This window comes from Pithys albifrons, chromosome 4 (genome assembly GCF_047495875.1).
Source record: "Pithys albifrons albifrons isolate INPA30051 chromosome 4, PitAlb_v1, whole genome shotgun sequence".
NCBI classification, from domain to species: domain Eukaryota; kingdom Metazoa; phylum Chordata; class Aves; order Passeriformes; family Thamnophilidae; genus Pithys; species Pithys albifrons.
Window position 1 is genome coordinate 87,113,676 of NC_092461.1, and position 15,148 is coordinate 87,128,823.

The 15,148-nt window shown below is 37.8% G+C and overlaps 1 long non-coding RNA gene across 1 annotated transcript; it reads left to right on the plus strand.

Moving 5' to 3' along the window:
* The first annotated feature begins 5,236 nt into the window (after nt 1-5,236).
* LOC139671668 (uncharacterized) lies at nt 5,237-14,803 on the plus strand. The gene is made up of 3 exons (XR_011697766.1): nt 5,237-5,282; nt 13,466-13,564; nt 14,160-14,803. It is a non-coding gene; the product is annotated as an uncharacterized lncRNA (long non-coding RNA).
* The last annotated feature ends 345 nt before the right edge of the window (nt 14,804-15,148 follow it).

Here is a 15,148-nt window from a genome sequence, read left to right on the forward strand (position 1 = left end):
CTGTCTTCTGGTTCTTTGAGGAAAGTGGTACAGGGTAATGATTCTTTTAATCCTAGAAGAAGTTATATACCAGTGGGCCTGCTTTGTGAAACTGGTTGGCAGTTCACCAAATGCTGATTCCACACACTAGGATGTTAAAAAATAGTATTTTAAAAGCAAAACCTTTCACTCAGCCTTGGGTGCTATTTGGAGGAAGGTAGGAACATATTTAAAATAAATTTTAAAAGTGTTCTAACCATTAACTGCTCCTGGCTGACAAGTCTGGTTTCTACTACTGACACTTGGTTTTGGCGTAGCTAATATTTGAGGAGTGCCTCTGAAACCCCAGTAAGAGGTTTAAACAGGTGTGGTAGTTTTAGCTAGGCCTCAAATTAGCAGGCTCAGAGAATCTACGTAGATTAGGAGAGACAGGTATCACCTGACTAAGTAACCAAAGAAATATTTCATACCAGATGACGCAAACCTGAGATATGAATACAGTAGTAGGAGGTGTTCACTCAGTTCCATCATGGCCAAAGTAGAGGCAAGACACACAGCTGCTGTCTTGCTGTCTGGGCCATGCTGCTGCTGCTGCTACTTGCACTTTGTTTGAATTCAGGGAAGTAGAAACATTTTGTTGTTATACTTTCTGTTTCTTGCTGGGTGTCTTTTGGGGTGCTTATGGATCTAAAGTGATGGAATATGTTTTCGATGGAGAGTAGAGAGTTATTTCTTGTTATTTCTAACTTGTGTGTGTGTTATATTGTAGTTTCTCTTTTTTTTAATTTTCTGTATAAATATATATAGTTATTTTAAGCATAAACCTGGTTTGAAGGTTTTTTTTCCTTTCCTCCCTTTTCTCGGCAGGGGGAGGGAAGCTCTGACACTGTGTTGGACAGTTGGCATTTTGCCAACTCAACCCAAGACAACAGGCTTCTCCAGTGAGGTAAAGGTGCTGTGGAGGATCCATCTCCTCCTTTCACTTCTGGGTGAAAGATGTGACCCAAAGCCTTGAGGCTAGTCACTAAGAAAGCTAATTGTCAGGGGAAGAAGTGTTTCTATTGATTCCTATAGATTGTGTATCACTGTGAAAAGAGACACACCGCAGACGAGTTAATGGAGAAAGATATAGGGCTTTATTAGAAGGACCTTCCACGATCAAACCCAGGGGGTTTGACCCCAGGTCTGACCCTACGGTCAGGAAGTCACAGGGTTTTATACCCCTCACAAACATACAATCAGAAGTTCCCATTTCTCTCTAATGCCCACCCAAAAGTCCTGCCAATCTGCCCCCTTCATCATGGGGGGCAGTTAGGCCTTCTCCTGTTGTTTGTCTTCTGTTATCTTGCAGGTGTCTGCTGAAAAATAGCTTGGCCTTGAGAAGGCTTGAAACTTGTGAGAAAGGCACTTTAATATTCAGACTTAAGATCAGGGCAACTTAGCAGAGACTGTATGATTCTAAAACCTTCTAAAATTACATTAAATCACATTCTTAGGCATCACTATAATCACCATTTTTCTATAGTAAGGAATTTATGGTATAGTCACTTCAATTTCAATAACACCATTAAAATGTTAACAATTTGAAAATATTGATGTAATAATCTTTTTTAAATGGTGTGGAGCCTGACAGCATTGTACAATTACCAGGCAGTGGAAAGATCAAAACAAGAGTATCTATTTCAATGTATTAAGGAAGATCACAGGATCTTATTGGTTTGGAAGGGACCTTTGGAGATCATCTAGTCCAACTGTCCCTGTAATGAGCAGGGACATCTTCAACTAGATCAGGTTGCTCAGAGCCTGTCCGCCCTGATCTTGAATGTTTTCAGGAGTGGGGCAACGCCACCTCTCTTGGAAACCTGCACCAGGTGTTTCACCACCGTCATTGCGAAAAAATACCTTCCTTATATCTAATTTAAATCTAACTTCCCTCAGTTTAAAATCATTACCCCTTGTTTTATTGCAACAGGGCCTGATAAAAAGTTTGTTCCAATTTTTCTTATAGACCCCCTTTAGCTATTGGAGAACTGCTGTAAGAACTTCCTGGAGCTTTCTCTTCTCCAGGCTGAATAACACCAGCACTCTCAGCCTGTCTTCACAGGAGAAGTGCTTCAGCCCTCTGTTAATTTTTGTGGACTATTCTGAACCCACTCCAACAGTCTTTCCTGTGCCAATGGCTCCACAATAGATGTTTTTACTAGCATTATCAGATTTTGTTGATATATACTCAGTAGATTGCAATTTGTTACATTTCCCTGTCAGAATGTGACAGTGGTAACTTCCCCATTTGAGTTATTAATTCAGTAGCTTTCAAATGAGCACTGTCAAACATGCTCACTTCTTTACATTAGCTGAGTCTTGAGTTTTCAGGAGGATTAATATATATGCCTTCAAGCTTTCACGCCTTTGTGCTGTCCCGAGACTCATAAAGCAAGAGGGACTGATAGGTTCAGCATTTTACTCATATAAGACAGAGAAATCATTTAGAAGAGTGATTTATGGTGTTGCAGTGATGTGGTTCATAAAAGATAATGCCTTTCTACTTAGAATTCACATTTTATTACATAGGAAATGCTTTGGCATTTGAAGGAAAAGTCAGCTGTGGTATCATCAATTTGTAACAGGCTATTTGAATGTGAAATAGAGGGAGAAACCCCATCAAACATTTTATTTCTGGGAATGTTAGCTTCCCTGATAGTTAATTAGTCATGGAGGATGCCATTTGACAATTAGCCATAGATTTGTGATTGTGATGAAGAATGGTTGGAAGAGAAAATGAGAGAGACAGTAACCTATACAGCATTTCTTTATGTGTAGAGAGGTAATGTATTCAAGGACAAGCCTTTAATTCTTCTGTCTTTGACATGTTAAGATGACACAAAATGGGAAGGTTGAGACAGGCTTGCCTAGCTTATTCCAACTTCAATATTCAGCAACAATAATGAGATTAGAATATATTTTCTTCTTATCATCTGACCTGATACTTTTCAATACACACTAGAATGAAAGCCATTATAGCGGTCCCCAGGTATTTGAGTGTATTCCCACCCCCCTTTGATCTTCCAAATGTTTTTATTACTGGTTCTGATTTAAATCACAACTCTGCTTTTCTCTCTCAGTTTAAAACCAGATGAACCAGATTCTAACCATCAGCTTGACTGTTGATTTTGGGAGCTGCTTTGCCTGTGGGTACTGCTCCTTGCCTAGTGATCACAGGAAGCAAGCAAGTACCTGCTGACACAGCAATAACACAATCCATGCTCTCTGAGGAAAAATACTTTTTTAATGTTCACAAACATATCTTAAAAATATGGTCTTAGTACTGTACTGGCATAGGAAGAGGAGTATCATCATGCAGGAAATTGGTTGAAATTACAGCAAAGAGGAATTTAATATTTTAGTTAATTATGTCAGTTCTTCATACCCAGCACACAGAAGAACAACAGGCTTAGGGGTCACACCTAAAGCATTGTGAAGTGTAACTGGGACCAATCCCTGCATTAAGTAACTGAACAAGACAACATCTCACTTGTTAAATGCAAGGAAAAATCAGAATAAAACTGACTTTATATCAAAAAGAAGATTAACCCTTCCTCCTTTATCCTTCTCCCTTAATTATTAATGTCTCTGAGTGCTGGCAGAATCAAGTGTGGAACTGGTATTCTGACTATTTATTGGAATCATATGAAAAAGGTTTGTCAAAGATCCAGCATAAACTTCTGTTCATTCTTAAATTGTCCCTATAAATTTTAGGGAAAATGTGATGTGTTCCTAATGGGACTACATGCAAATACCAAAATCTGGGAGAAATAAACAGAAATAAGGTCAGAACTTTGGCACAGTCTTTTAAGGAGAGGTATGAAGTTAAGACAGAAACTGACTTTATGGTGTTCAAATCGGATTTGCTCAGCAGAATTGATTCTTACTCCTTCAGAAGAAATGTCATTTTTACTCTTTGGATCATTTTTCCCAGATGTTTTCATAAGTGAGCCTTTAGCTAACCCTACATTTGTGTGGGTTGCTCTCTTCCTCTGAAGTTCTTAATGAAAATATCAAATGAAGTGGGACCTTAATAATGACCTTGTTGGTATTCTGCATTGATTGTGTACATAAAACATTCAAATCTAGACTGCTTCATAATTATTTATTATAATTCATAACTGCATCCATTAAGGACTGTGATTAATGTTTGTTGGGGGTTTTCTATGGGTTTTATTCACTAGGAATTTGAAAGGGTAAGAAACCCACAAAACTGGAAGAAAACTAGTTGATTCTGAATTACTTTAGTTTTGTTTGCTGCTACTACTTTTTTTGCTGAACAAAAAATCTGAGAGAGTGTTCCAGTTCTATCTCTTTCAAACATTGTTTCCATAGCTGCATTGTTTTGTTCTTTGTTCCTTTTACCTCTTTTTACCTGTCCCCTCAACCAGTGGTAAGTACTGTCATATGCCTGTCTCTGTTATTGGTGAAATGAGAAGAACAGCAAATGTTTTTATGTGGCAGAAGTGTTACAATTATAGCAAAGAATGTGTTTAATATTTGCATTAGTAAGTTCAGTGGTATTCAGTACTCTGCAAAGTCACTTGCTGCTTTCACTTACTTTCAGAGTTGCCTCCAGCCTGTGATATCTGGATCTTGGGGTCACTCAGGCCCTGTCTGTACTACTAGGACATGATGTACCTCAGCTGTGAATTTACTGAAAAGTAGTAACAGCTGTGAATTGATATAAAAGTGTAAGAATTTGCAGCAAGGAGATGAAATGCATAACTTGCTTTGGGATGAAAATGTTGATGCTTAGGATCCCTGAGATGGATGCAAGGGTCAGAGGGGATGAAGGCTCTGGGAGATGAAGGCAGTGATCTGCCACTGGTATGCCTGTGAGCTGGAAAACCAAATCTCCTTTGAGAACCAATTGTAATTAACACTCAATTTTCTGGGTAATAGAGGATTTTGGTGCCCAAGAGAAAAACACAGATAATGCAAACCTATGTAAATGAAGTTTAGAAATACGGGATCTGTGCAAAACTCATGCAGCCCACTGCCACGTACATAAGATGCTGCTGCTTTTGGTCCTGAGATGATTTGTGTTAACTGTAACCTGAATCACTGAGAATGCTTCAAGAGATATAAGCAGGGGCAGATTTTCACTTAGCAATGTGGATCTAAGAGGCATTCTATGATTTTTCAAGCATGTGATATGATGGCACTTACTTGATTCCAGAAAAAATCCCAGAAGTGTCCAGAGTCCTCAAATCCCATCTAGGCAAAAGAAGAGGACAGATCTGAGGAAACCCAAACAGGTAGTAATAACCTTGTATCTTCTGAATGAAAGATAAAATCAATTGTATTTAATTGTATCCATGTCCCCATAATTGAATATAGATTCTTGTCCAGGGTGTTAAAGGAAGTTAAACCAAGAGAAAACTTCAGTCCCATACTTTAGGACACTTTTTCATTCTTAAACTTATGAGCAAAATGTCTGCGCATTATTACTAACAACTGAGTGCTCAGCAAAATTCAAATGAAACCTCCTAGTCTTTCTTCCACAAAACCTGATGCTGAACAATGTGATAATTTCAGGTGTCCTCCAAGCAAAGAATTCATTTACAAGTACCTTCTTTTAGATCCTATTGTGGTATGGATTACTGGGCTGAAGTCTTGAATTACAAAATTAATCACTTATTAATTACTTCTGTGAAATGTATTACACACAGTTCCTGCTTAAATCACATAGCCTTAAGACAAGAGATACTTATGCATCTGGTAAGAAGACCTAGTTTTCAGTCAAAAGAAAGTTTCTGAATTCATGAGTGATTGGTAGAAAAATCTGGAATTTATTTTTGTAATTTAAAATATATCTAAGTACAAACAGAGCTAACCTTTGAATGTGTACTTACCTTTAGGATATTTTACTAAAAATATTATTTTTAGGATCTGTTACTTTCCTCTCCTGTAATTATTATTTATAAACCTTACTTATATGAGGAAATATACAGCTCATAAGATAAGATTCCTAACACCCAGTCAGTGGAACTTCACAATATTGCCCCAGATGGATTTTGCCATGTTAGTCCTTTACTATTTATATGGAGACTCCAAATTCAACCTGCCTACTTTAACTTAAATTTTACTCTTATTACTAAATGTTTTAAAGATTAGTGTCTCCAAAAAATTAGCTGTTACATTTTTCAGCATATGCCTCAACATAATCTTTGCTGACATAAATTTGCATAAAGGATGTTACCTTAGCAGAGGGGCAAAAACCAGATGGTACAAGAGTTCTGGCTGTATTTTCAGAAATTTTGAATCTGGCATGGAGTTTTGTCTGAAAAACACTGTGGCAGAGGATAAGAATTCAGAATGTAAAACTATTTTTTTTCATTCTTCTCCAAATGAAATTTTTCACCTTCTGATTTTGAAACTTAGTTTGGTACTATTTTGAAAATGATGTGAATAACATATTCAATTAGATGTTTAGTGAAGTATTCTTTTTTCCATCATCCTGAAATAATGAGGATGAACAGGCACTTTGGATTGATGTGAAATGAAATGTAGTCATCAATAGTATTTATTATTGATGAATAGTGATTACTCTTGTTGTTGTACAAGTAATTGATATTTTCAGACAGCTTCTGGCTTAGTTGTTAGGCATTCAAGAGCACAAATCAGAAATGGTGGTAACTTCCTTTGCTACCTATTCCTAAAATTTCTTTGGATGACTCCTCCAGATTTATTGAGTTTTGTTTTGAAGGTTACTAACAGAGAGGAATTATAACTGATGTATCTGTGTCTGTAATATTTACTATATGTTATCATGGATCTTTATAAGTACTTCATTTTTGTATGCCTTTTACAGGACCTACCTTGGATATAGCAGTCTTCATCTTAGTTGCTGTATCTACCAATTTAGTGCTGTAGAGCTTAAAAAGCTGTCATCATAGGTAACTTATCTATCTGTTAGCACACATATATAGAGAGTATGTTTTCTGTGGTTATTCCACATGTTATTTTGAATACTTGAAATTTAGAACACAGTCTTTCTCATTTCAGCTATTGATTCTCTACTTTTCCAGTGCAAATGAAAGTTTTAGAATCTCCTAGGATTCGTGGGCTCATTTCTGTACACGGTTCACTGGTGCACCCATTCTCATACTTTCAGTTATAATGCAATGGAGTGAGCCATTGCCACTGAAAATGCGGTGGTGGATCACTAATTCTGCAGCTTTCATGCCATTAAACTATGTGTAACTAAGCAGTTCAGAGAGTTAAGGGTGGAGTAGAATCTGGCACATAGTCAGGAAAATGCATTTCCTTTCTCAAAGTGAAATGTTGGATGGCCTCACTCAAACTATTGGTGAGAGGATCTGCCTAGCTGGTGGGAGCACTGTAAGTTCTGCACCATCAGGGGAAGAGCTGTGGTGTGGAGGAAGTTGGTTTGGAGATTTCTCAATGCCTCAGTCTAAGTACCCTGTGAAAGAATTGACAGAGTACTTGAATAAGAAACAATGGTAACACTTAACATTTTCTGAAAAACATATCAAAACCCTTGCAAATATTGTTAGACTCAAGTGTTCACTAATAAGAATAAATAGCATGTAATAAATGTAGAACATTCAGTGAAAGAAATAAAGTTATTTTGTATTTTTAATTCTCTGTCTGAAATTCTCAATAAAGTCATGATAGCATTTAGAATAAATTTTTACAGAGTATATGGTTCAAGAGAGGCTTGATTAATGTTACATGGGAAATCTACTGCAAAACTGGTAACAGAACCCAGATTTCCTGTTTTGTGGGTCTGTTGTAACAAAACAATCCTCTCTCCTTTACACAATGAATTATTTGGTCAGGTATTTTGCTATTTTTGAGAAAGAGTGTGTTACAATTCACAAACACCTCTCCAAAGTTCAGGACTTTATCATAAATATGGAATTGTTGCACCTAGACCATTGTCTTGCTCTTCCTTAGATGGCCTCTGTCCAGGGTCTTAGAAGACCATTTCATATAAAGCATTGTTTTCCCTGTGCATACCCCTATGATGTGGGTATCTCAAGTACTGACGTAACCCTTTTCCTGTGGTTTTCCTGTTGCTGCTGCAGCATTGCTCTCCATAATCCCATGGGAATGGCAGTGCTTCCACCATGTCTTTTGGTTGGAGGTGGCTACACTTGCAACTACATTGCATGATAAATGTCCAAAAAGGATCTCTGCTGGGAGACGATAACAGCTTGCAGAAAACTCACTGCTTTATTGGTGGCTAGTTTTGTTGAATGAATAGTCTGGCATCATATGAATCATTAGTGTGGTTCTCATCATTCTTGTATGATTCATTCCTTCACATATAGCTGGGGACTTGGACTGTCCAACAGCTCCTGCCCTGGGACAGCCTGCTGCTGTCAGAGTTACAAAATGCCATTGCGGTCATACGCTCTCACAAGTCCCAGCCAGTGAAAGAGCCACAATTGCCCATTTTTTAATTTAGGCATGTCATTCTGGTCCTGAAGGGATCAATGGGACAAAGTCCATCTGACAGCTGCTTACTAGTCATGTCCTTTGGGAATCAGCTCTTCAACTGATTCTGTGTAATATGGCCTTAATGAACAGAATGATGAGGCAGAGATAGGACATTTCCTGTGCTCTCAGCAGATGACAGTGGGCAGGGCTGCTCTTCAGAGGGATTCTTACAGGTTGGAGAAGCAGAGATACTGCAAGAAGTCAAACATTACCAGGTGCAGAGTCCTGCATGTGGGATGAAATAACCCCATGCAACAATACAGTTTGAGGCTGACTAGCTGGAATACAGCTTTGGAAAAAAGGCCCTGGGAGTTGTGTTGAACAACAAATTGACCATCAGCCAGAAGTGTATCTTTCCACTGGAGAAGGCTGTTTGCATTCTGGGCTGTATGCTGAAGGGGCTGGAGCATAAGATGCATGAAGAAAAGCTGAGAGGACTGGGCTTGAACAAATCCAACTTTGAGCTGAAAGCTCTGAGAAGAAAATACCAAGAGCTACCTAGTGGGAGGCTTGAAAAGTTGTGGTGAGATTCCTCTTGGAGACACATGGTTTTGATATAAGAGGCACAAGTTGACAGATGAGAATTTTTTTCTAAATGTGATTATTTTAGGATATGATTGTATGTAAGAAATAGAGTTGTTTCATTTTATACATGAGGGCAGTTAAACACTGGAACAAGTTGCCCAAAGCATCTGTGGAATCTCCATCTTTTCAGATGTTGATTTGGTTAGATAAGAACATGAGAAACCTGCTTTAAGAAGCTCTTATTTTGTACAGGAAGTTGAAAACTAGATGCCTTTGAGAGGGCCCTTCCAGCCTGAATGACTGTATGATTCTTTCCAGGTTTGTGTAGTCTGATGTCATGAACACCACAGTACCCTTATAAGCTTTGCAACAGGGTGTTAGAAATTGCTTATCCTGTAAGTTATTGGTTTGAATCTTAAAAATGAGTGTTAGATGGTAACTGAGCATAATGACCACCATGTACAGCTCTGTTGTCCGTAAGGCTAACAGACCTTCTGTGGTTATTTTAAATTGCAGTACATTGAAAAAAAAATCAAAAACAAATTATTGATTTTATTGTAGAGCTGACTAACAACAGATGACACCAATTCCATTTCCTTTCCTCCCTCTCTGATTTAATTTAGACTATATCAGACTTCATTAGAGGAGCTCCTAGTTTTACAGTTATGATGACTTTCCTGCAAGGTTTCTCACACTGGTTTGATTTTGTCCTGTTGAGCTGATGAAATTACCTCAGTGCCCCAAAACACATCATTCTTCTGTTCACAGCAGTGGATTTTTGTCCTATCTCCACCCATTCATGCGATTTGCTGCTGTTTCTGTAAGTAAAGTGGCTTTGTGGTACTTTCCCCAGGATGCTGCAGCTTCCCAGTTTCATTTGTCATTTGCATGCAACTTACACAAAGCAGACACACTTCAATTCTTACAGTGTCACACTTTTACCTGCCACTTCCTAGTTATTTGATTATGAATCATGTGTATTGAAAATAAAGCATTACACATTTAGGTTTCTTCATTGTCTTAAAAATGTTTGATCTGTGTTATCACAGCAGACACAGCTCTGCCTTTATGAGACAGGAAGCAAGAAACATTAAACAAATGAGAGGGACAAAAAGGAGCAGCTCCACTGAGGTAGCATGGCACTTTGCAGCAGAAACGACAAGATGGAGTACAGCCTCAGTATATTTGTCAAAGAGCTGATAGGTTTATGTCCCAAAGAGCAGCAACTCCCCAGAGCACGAGACATGTATATGTAATAACTGTAACAGTCCAAATAAAAAAAACCATTTGTGAAAACATGTTTCAACTGTGCTCAAGCAAGAGAGAATGAGAGGTTCAAAGCAATCAGAAGGAAGGTAAAGTATTTTGAATGTTTCCGAGTTTATTTGTGAATTCCCCATAGCTGGCAAAATTAAAATTTCTTGAGTTATATTTAATATTGTCATGGTAAAATAAAAGCAGTCTGAAGTTTAGTTAGGTGTTCTTGGACTATTGCTGTGGGCTTGTCTAGGCTGGGAGAATGATGTTTTACACTGTTGTTGGTAAATGGTGCATTGATGTGTAAGAACATGATAGCTTGGGGGTAGATAGCCTTAGGAATGGCTAGAAAAAATCAGCACTTTAGCTAGTCATACTAAATGTGGTGACACACTTTTAAAGTAAAACCTGTATATTCACCCAATAAGGATAGAAAACAAAAGTAGAAAACCTGCAAATCTGTTCATTGTGAAAATGTGGTACAGTCCCAGAAGAGTGTATAGGAGTAGGAGAAGGGTGTGTCCTTTCTTAGTTCTATTATGCAAACCAGACAATACATTCTGTAATTCCGGCTAATTAAACTTTCACAATCAGATGCTGGCATAGAACTATAGCAAATATTTCCTGAATCCTTAGGCAGCCACATTTACAGCAATTGGGAAAAAAATACGGCGTGTAACCCCTTCATTGCCTGTGTTCATCACATAAGAAGCAGCAGTCCTACGGACTGACTTTCATCTGATAGGCCGTAGTTGATTCCCATGGCAAAAAAAGCAATTGCTGCTTATATTTTTTGCTTCTCTGTCAAGGTTACTGCCAGCCTCTGAGGGCAGATCTGCTCCCATACTAAGCAGAGTGCAGCCTGGTGAGATCCAGCATAGGTCACCAACAGAGTCATTTGAGTGTTTCTTTTTAAGCAATGTTGATAATGGATCTTCCTCTGGAAGCCATGAGGATGTTTATTAGGCATTTGCAGGTACCTGACCTGTCTTATTGGCAGCTGCAAACCAGTCTTCTAAATTACAGATAAATCAAGTCTTTTAGCAAGTGTGTTTAAAAATTAATTGAAGATTCATGTGGGTTTTCTATGACTGATAGAAATATCAGCCAATAATGTAATATCACAGCTTTGCAGAACAGGCCGTTAGAATGCCATGGTATGGGCAGAGTCAAACGAATTATTAAATGAACATAAAGACTCGCATTGTAGAAAGTTCTAATAATGCTAAAAAAAAACACTTCTCAAAGCGTATCTACAAATTAGAACAACATTGATTAATTCACTTTTTAAGTGTCTAAAGACAATATTCAGGAATGTAGAGAAAATTTGTGTTTCAGTGAATAACAGGCATTATGCTTTCCGTGCAAAGAATGATCAGAACAGCAAAACGGGCCCTGTGCCAGAGCCTTTAAATGGTAAAGGCCAAAATTTTTCATGACTGCAAAATGAAAAAGTCCATTTCAGAAATCAAATTTTGGATGTAACTATGTGTGCATGCCATCTTAAAGGGAAGGTCTTTACTACCCCCAAATCACTCAGAGATGTAAATTTACTACAATTCCCTATTACTGCTTTTCTATTCCTGAGAGATTCCCAGTCCCAGCTGCTTGCCTCAACATTTCTTTGATGACGGGAGCCAGTTAAAGTGGAGAAGCAATATTCATGACCCTCTGCAATTAAAAAGATTTCAGGCTTCTGACATTAAGTCTAAAATTCTTGCAGCAAAGTGTGTGTGGGTGTGCAGCCTAGAGATTAAATGAGATAATTCTTGCCAGCTTCTGTTGAACAAATTAAAGTAATAAATACATTTATTTAAATGAATATGTTCAAGGATATGAACTGCTTACAGAAACTGTATTAACAAAAGTAAGTTAAAGTCATTATTGGAAATACTCCTATATTTTGTTACTCTCAGTGAAGAGCTAGCAAGAATAAGGACCAAGAAAATATTTAGGATAGTGTATTTCCATCCTTGGCTGCTGGGAAAAATTCTCCATTGACTTCAAGAGCATTTAATGAGAAAGCAATTTATGCCTTTTTTTATCCTCAGTTGTATTTTTTCTCCATTTTCAGGTTCAGAATGTTGCTTTGTGGATGAACATGTAGTCTGTTTTCACCAGTTTAGCCATGGTACTCAAACTGGGAGACTGCTGCTTAGATGCAGCCTGAACTGGTGGTTGAGGATATTGTTTCACACTTGAGAACACTCTTTATATAACTGTGCCTCGCTGCCTCTGGCAAGGTAGAGCCACAAGCAATAAAACTGTTCACATACTGCAAGTGAGTTTTAGTCTCTTAAATCTCCAGATGTGATGGTTTAATAAGATACCTTAATTTGGGGTAGATTTAGCAAGTTGAAGGAGGATGAAAGTTGCATTGGAATAGACATAATTTAGGTATAGTATCCTGAAAGTGTCAGACATTCAAGATAAGAGTTCTTTGACTGAAAAATCAAAGAGCATTTCCTACAAGACCATCATGTATGAACTGTAGTTCAGGTGAAAGAGGCTACATTCTAGGTAAGTTGTAGTGATCTTGTTGTGAAATCCCATGTTGTTTGCAAGGTCTGACTGCTAATGCTGGCATGAATTTTCCCAATGTTTCTCTTCATTTCTGTTAGGGTCTTTAGATTTCACACATATGATGTTTCTGTCTTTAATTCTTTTTCACCCTTATTCACTCTTTATTTATCCATTTATCACTAAAATGGTCCTTACTGTTTAATTAAGTTCACATTAATAATTTCAATTGAAAACTTCTCACAATGTCTTATTCTGGCAAACAGTCAAGGATCACACTTCTCAGTCATTAAGACTAACTACAAAACCCAGTTCTAATCAGAAGGATCTAAAAGTCCTTCTGAGACTGGGGCTACACAGACATAATGACTCCTTGTTTTTATGATAATGAATAAAATTTCAGAAACTAGAGGGGTCTCTGGTGCACAGACATAACTGGGGAAGTGCCTACATGTAGGAGCCTAAATGTGGCCACCTATACTTTGTTACTCACAAGTCAGGTCCCAGTCAAGATTTTCTTGGGCTGTTTCGGTGTGTTTTTTTGGGGGGTTGTTTTTTTTTTTTTTTAAAGGGCATATATTTTTGTTTGGTTGACTAGTGGGGTTTTTTTGGTTGGTTGGTTGGTTTTCATTTTGGTTTGAGTTTTTTTTAATAAATGTTTTTCTTTCAGATTTGCTGACTTGGTTTTCTCAATATATCTTTCTGACATGTTCCTCCAAGGCAGCTATGGATAACTCAGGCAAGCTGGATCAGGATTTTGCAGTGGTTTGTAAGTATTTTCAGTTTTTCAGTGATCCTGCTGCATTTGTGGTAGAGTTTATTGGTGGAGATCAAGCAGATACTTTCTGGCCAGATTTTAATTTAGAAGACTGAAGGGAATTAACAAGTCTTTCTCCTGAGAATTACATTCACCCTGCTTTGGAGATAGACAGTTTAAAAAAAAAAAGATGAAGTCCAGATGACTTTTTTTGCTTAGCTTGGCCAGAACAATATGTGTTACCAACCAGGTAAGAAGGATTATTCTAGTTTCTGTGTCACTCTCATATCACTATTATGCATATATCCAACCCTAGAAGAAATAATCAAAAGAAAAAGAAAAAAAAGAAAATATTGAATAAATTGAGACATCTCTCTGAGAATGAACTGAAATATAAGTTGGAAAAACTGGTAGGATAAGGAAAGTGGCCTAAAGAAACGGGTGAATTGCATCCTTCCTTAGCAGGCTTATGTACATAGCGACAAAAAGAAATATGCCAAAGGGGGGTCTGTTTGGAATCCCACTTGTTGAAGACACAGAGTAAAAAGAAATGATGGTTACAATCAAGTCTACTATATATGGACAATTTGTTTGTTTCATTTTGCAGTTGTCCCTTATATCTTCTCAAGAGAGCTACAGAAGTGCACAGTGCACAGAGCATAAATTTTATACATGGAAATCTACTGGAATGAGAAAAAAGAGTGATTCTAATTTCTGGATTTCCTCATGTGTGGATATATACAATAGCATTATTCTGTTAATGCTGAATATGTATTTTCACTGTTCCCAATGCATATTATACTGAAGAGGTGCCAGCATTATTAATGTTGACATTATCAGTACTACTCCACACAACACTGCAAAACCACATATATTTTTGCTTCTGTGCAGCATCCCCTTCTTCCCTCTTCCTCACCCTTAACTGCTGCTGGGGCAGCAGCATGGAGGAGGGAGCTAAGAGTATGCCCCTTTGTCTCCTCATTGGCCAGCCCATTCCTATGCTTTCCTAAGAAAACCCTGGAGCAGCATGGAGCATAATTTGGCACATGTGAAGCTCTTGAGAGCCTGCAAATCCCACTGTGTGACTGGGCAATGGAAAGGACTGTGCCAGGCTAAGAGGGCACAAAACCTTGAGTAATAAAGGAGACATTTTGTAGCTCTTCTTGTCCTCTGTAATGGGGACAGAATGGGAATGGCAGATTGGAAGAGGAGAGGAAGAAAGGTGAAAGACCTATGTTTCCATAAACGAAAGCTGTGAAAAGGTATGTAAAGTATCATAATACTTTTTTTGTTATCAGTATTATGAGAAATACAGGTGGTTTTGCCCATCAACACAGCATCTTAGTTACAGATTAGATGTTTGGTTTTGATATCCACTGTGTATATATACTGTGTATCATTCTACATATAAGAATATCAGATTCATTACTAATTTCAAGCCTGCTCGCTGCCTTCAAGATTTTGTGACTTTGTTTTGAGCAAATGAAATAATAAGTTGTGAATAGCAACTTCTCAACCACTGCTGGTCTCCCACTACTCAGTTCGATTGACTTTTTGTCAAGAAAACCAGTTTGATGCAAATTTATATGAATATAA